The sequence below is a fragment of the Salmo salar genome, chromosome ssa18, assembly GCF_905237065.1.
Source record: "Salmo salar chromosome ssa18, Ssal_v3.1, whole genome shotgun sequence".
Taxonomy (NCBI): Eukaryota; Metazoa; Chordata; class Actinopteri; order Salmoniformes; family Salmonidae; genus Salmo; species Salmo salar.
In genome coordinates, this window is record NC_059459.1 from 78,451,488 (window position 1) to 78,457,487 (window position 6,000).

The following is a 6,000-nucleotide window of genomic DNA, read 5'->3' on the forward strand; positions in this document are numbered from 1 at the left end:
GTCACCTCACCATGGTTAGTGTTGGTGTATAACTATATATTCAATTCAGTCACCCCACCATGGTTAGTGTTGGTGTATAACTATATATTCAATTCAGTCACCCCACCATGGTTAGTGTTGGTGTATAACTGTTAAATTCAGTCACCCCACCATGGTTAGTGTTGGTGTATAACTGTTAAATTCAGTCACCCCACCATGGTTAGTGTTGATTTGTAACTGTTAAATTCAGTCACCCCACCATGGTTAGTGTTGGTGTATAACTATATATTCAATTCAGTCACCCCACCATGGTTAGTGTTGGTCTATAACTGTATATTAAATTCAGTCACCCCACCATGGTTAGTGTTGGTGTATACCTGTTAAATTCAGTCACCCCACCATGGTTAGTGTTGGTGTATAACTGTATATTAAATTCAGTCACCCCACCATGGTTAGTGTTGGTGTATACCTGTTAAATTCAGTCACCCCACCATGGTTAGTGTTGGTGTATAACTGTATATTAAATTCAGTCACCCCACCATGGTTAGTGTTGGTGTATAACTGTATATTAAATTCAGTCACACCACCATGGTTAGTTTTGGTGTGTAACTGTTAAATTCAGTCACCCCACCATAGTTAGTGTTGGTGTGTAACTGTTAAATTCATTCACCCCACCATAGTTAGTGCTGGTGTGTAACTGTTAAATTCATTCACCCCACCATAGTTAGTGTTGGTGTGTAACTTTGTTCTAAAGCTGTATCCGTAGCCATTGGATGCAGTGATCACAATATAGTGGCTATATCCTGGAAAGCCAAAGTTCCAACAGCTGGGCCTAAAATAGTGTCTAAGAAATCATACAAAAGACTTTGCTGTGACTCTCATGTGGATGATGTGAAAAATATTTGTTGGTCTGATGTGAGAAATGAGGAGCATTCAAACGCTACACTTGATGAATTTATGAAATTGCTTCTTTCGATTATTGATAAACATGCACCTGTTAAGAAACGGACTGTTAGAACTGTTAAGGCAAAATGAGAAATGATGTGACTAAACTCAACAAAATGAAGAAGTAACTGTATTATGAAGCCAAGATCAATGATATAAAGAATGAAGAGGAAAAACTTTGGAGTAATTTCATTAATATCAGAAAGACAAATTCAACTCCATCTTCCACCGAATCAGGTGGCTTATTCATCACAAAACCGTTTCAAATCAAATTGTATTTGTCACAATCACCAAATACAACAGGTGTAGTAGACCTTACTGTGAAATGCTTACTTACAAGCCCATAACCAACAATGCAGTTTGAAGAAAATCCCTAAAAAAGTAAGAGATAAGAATAACAAATGATTAAAGAGCAGCAGTAAATAACAATAGTGGGGCTATATACAGGGGGCACCGGTACAGAGTCAATGTGCGGGGGGCACCGGTGTCGAGGTAATTGAGGTAATATGTACATGTAGGTAGAGTTATTAAAGTGGCTATGCAAAGATAATAACAGAGAGTAGCAGCAGCATGGGGGTGGGGGGGGGGGGCAATGCAAATAGTCTGGGTAGCCATTTGATTAGCTGTTCAGGAGTCTTATGGCTTGGGGATAGAAGCTGTTTAGAAGACTCTTGGATCTAGACTTGGCGCTCCGGTACCGCTTGCCGTGTGGTAGCAGAGAGAACAGTCTATGACTAGGGTGGCTGGAGTCTTTGACAATTTTTGTGCCTTCCTCTGACACTGCCTGGTAAAGAGGTCCTGGATGGCAGGAAGCTTGGCCCCGGTGATGTACTGGGTCGTACGCACTACCTTCTGTAGTGCCTTGCCGTCGGAGGCCGAGCTGTTGTCATACCAGGCAGTGATGCAACCCGTCAGGATGCTCTCGATGGTGCAGCTGAATAACCTTTTGAGGATCTGAGGACCCATGGCAAATCTTTTTCAGTCTCCTGAGGGTGGGCTCTTCACGACTGTAGAGGAAAAAAGAACTGAAGCTCTATGCTCAGCCCGTCGATGAGAATGGGGGCCTCCTTAAAAATTTTGAAGGAGGGAGAGGGGTGCACCACACAGTCAGGTCTCTGACCTCCTCCCTATAGGCTCTCTCATTTTGTCGGTGATCAGGCCTACCACTGTTGTGTCATTGGCAAACTTAATGAAGGTGTTGGAGTCGTGCCTGGCCATGCAGTCATGAGTGAACAGGTAGTACAGAAGGGGACTGAGCACGCACCCCTGGAGGGCCCCCGTGTTGAGGATCAGAATGGCAGATGAGTTGTTACCAACTCTTACCACCTGGGGGCGGCCCATCAGATGGTCCAGGATCCAGTTGCAGAGTGAGGTGTTTAGTCCCAGGGTCCTTAGCTTAGTGATGAGCTTTAAGGGCACTATGATGTTGAACACTGAGCTGTAGTCAATGAATAGCATTCTCACATATGTGTTCCTTTTGTCCAGGTGGGAAAGGGCAGTGTGGAGTGCAATAGAGATTGCCTCATCTGTGGATCTGTTAAATTGTTTATCTTGCGTCAAACATTTCGATTAGCCTTCCACAAGCTTCCCACAATAAGTTGGGTGAATTTTTGCCCATTCCTCCTGACAGAGCTGATGTAACTGAGTCAGGTTTGTAGGCCTCCTTGCTCGCACACGCTTTTTCAGTTCTGCCCACAAATGTTCTATAAGATTGAGGTCAGGGCTTTGTGATGGCCACTCCAATACCTTGACTTTGTTGTCCTTAAGCCAGTTTGCCACAACTTTGGAAGCATGCTTGGGGTCATTGTCCATTTGGAAGACCCATTTGCGACCAAGCTTAAACTTCCTGACTGATGTCTTGAGCTGTTGCTTTAATTTATCCACATAATTCTACCTTCCTCAAGATGCCATCGATTTTGTGAAGTGCACCAGTCCCTCCTGCAGCAAAGCGCCCCCACAACATGATGCTGCCACCCCTGTGCTTCACAGTTGGGATGGTGTTCTTCGGCTTGCAAGCATCCCCATTTTTCCTCCAAACATAACGATGGTCATTATGGCCAAACAGTTCTATTTTTGTTTCATCAGACCAGAGGACATTTCTCAAAAGTACGAACTTTGTCCCCATGTGCAGTTGCAAACCATAGTCTGGCTTTTTTTATGGCGGTTTTGGAACAGTGGCTTCTTCCTTGCTGAGCAGCCTTTCATGTTATGTCGATATAGGACTTGTTTTACTGTGGATATAGATACTTTTGTACCTGTTTCCTCCAGCATCTTCACAAGGTCCTTTGCTGTTGTTCTGGGATTGATTTGCACTTTTCTCACCAAAGTATGTTCATCTCTAGGAGACAGAACGTGTCTCCTTCCTGAGCGGTATGACGGCTGCGTGGTCCCATGTGGTTTATACTTGCATACTATTGTTTGTACAGGTGAACATGCTACCTTCAGGCATTAGGAAATTGCTCCCAAGGATGAACCAAACTTATGGAGGTCTACAATTTTTTTCTGAGGTCTTGGCTGATCTCTTTTGATTTTCCCATGATGTCAAGCAAAGAGGCACTGAGTTTGAAGGTAGGCCTTGAAATACATCCACTGGTACACCTCCAATTGACTCAAATGATGTCAACTTGGTGTATGTAAACTTCTGACCCACTGGAATTGTGATACAGTGAATTATAAGTGAAATAATCTGTCTGTAAACAATTGTTGGGAAAATTACTTGTGTCATGCACAAAGTAGATGTCCTAACCGACTAGCCAAAAGTATAGTTTGTTCACAAGAAATTTGTGGAGTGGTTGAAAAACGAGTTTTAATGACTCTAACCTAAGTGTATGTAAACTTCTGACTTCAACTGTAGATTCAATGGTTGTAAACATGGGGAGAGGTCTGGCCGTAATAAAGAGACACTCTACTTTTTTCACGCCACACTCCAAAAAGCAAGTTCTGCAGATTCTAGTTCTCCCTCATCTTGATTATTGTCCAGTCGTGTGGTCCATCACTGCAAGGATAGACCTAGTTAAGCTGCAGCTGGCCCAGAACAGAGCGGCACGTTTTGCTCTTAATTGTAATCAGAGGGCTGATATAAATACTATGCTGCCAGTCTCTCTTGGCTAAGAGTTGAGGAGAGACTGATTGCATCACTTCTTCTTTTTATAAGAAACATTAATGTGTTGAAAATCCCAAATTGTTTGCATAGTCAACTTACACACAGCTCTGACACACACACTTATCCCACCAGACATGCCACCAGGGGTCTTTTCACAGTCCCCAAATCCAGAACAAATTCAAGGAAGCGTACAGTATTATATAGAGCCCATATTGCATGGAACTTCCTTCTCATGTTGCTCAAATAAACATCAAACCTGGTCTCAAAAAACAGATAAAGCAACACCTAGCGGCACAACGCCTCTCCCCTATTTGACCTAGATAGTGTGTGTATGTATTGATATGTAGGCTACATGTGCCTTTTAAAAAATGTATGTAGGTCTGCCCTTGAGCTATTGATGTTCTGTATTATGCCATTCTGTATTATGTTTCATGTTTTGGTGGACCCCAGGAAGAGTAGCTGCTGCTTTTGCAACAGCTAATGGGGATCCTAATAAAATACCAAATTCTTTATTAAATTCAGTCACCCCATCGATGGTTAGTGTTGGTGTGTAACTGTTAAATTCAGTCACCCCACCATGGTTAGTGTTGGCGTGTAACTGTTAAATTCAGTCACCCCACCATGGTTAGTTTGGTGTATAACTGTATATTAAATTCAGTCACCCCACCATGGTTGGTGTTGGTGTGTAACTGTATATTAAATTCAGTCACCCCACCATGGTTAGTGTTGGTGTATAACTGTTCATTAAATTCAGTCACCCCACCATGGTTAGTGTTGGTGTATAACTGTATATTAAATTCAGTCACACCACCATGGTTAGTGTTGGTGTGTAACTGTTAAATTCAGTCACACCACCATGGTTAGTGTTGGTGTGTAACTGTATATTAAATTCAGTCACACCACCATGGTTAGTGTTGGTGTGTAACTGTATATTAAATTCAGTCACACCACCATGGTTAGTGTTGGTGTGTAACTGTATATTGAATTCAGTCTTGAAAAGGTTTTAATTTCATCACTACAGAATAATACCATAAAATACAGTTTTCCAGGGAGTTCTAGAAACCAGTTGAAGGAAAACTCCATCCAAAAACCATATTTTGGTATTTGTTTCAGCCATTTGACATTGTGACAGTCCCAAAATGTTTTGCTTATCAGCAATCAACTTCTCAAGATATGTAACTTTCAAAATACAGAAATCCCCATATGATGCATTTTGCAAATATCAAAAGACCGTATTTGGGTGGAATGTTCCTTTAAGGAAAGCATGCACCAGTCAGGTGAAAGGTTATTTGGCACCATGTCCAATGTCAGACGAAGACCTTTTTAATGCCACAGAAAATACCATCCATCTGAGTGATAAAAGACCTTTATACCAATAATCTTATTTTTGTATATACATTGTCGCATACACTAATAGTCTTAATTCCTGATCAAATTTTGCCGAACCACTTTATGGCCAAGATTATAGCACTGTTGCATTCTGCTGCACTATCCCAGTTCACCACTAGAGACATACAGGTATTCTATCCAGTGGTGTTCTGCTGCACTATCAATCTGTGTCCGGGAACTAGGGTCAAAAGAGCAAACACTGAATTACCTTGTAGTGGTCAGAGCCCAAATTGAGTTCCATACCGCATCACTGTGCGCCTCATTGTGTAACAATTCGGGGCTCCAAATTGCTCTAAATTCATACGATTGTGTTTATACAGGACCTACCATCAACCAGCTCTGCATTGCTCCGCGAAATTATGAATGGCCCGACTTCGGCAGAGACCAAGTCACCGTAAATGCTTCACGACCAACGTAAACAGGTTGACCATGCAGCGCCTTGTTTTCACACTGATCCCAAAACCCTAATCTTTCCACTATAGTAATGGTTGAACGAACCAGATGAATCCCATTTAGGGTTTTCGGGACTACAAGGTGGCACATTGATATCCATGTCACACACCGTAATTTTCATTTCGTCCCAT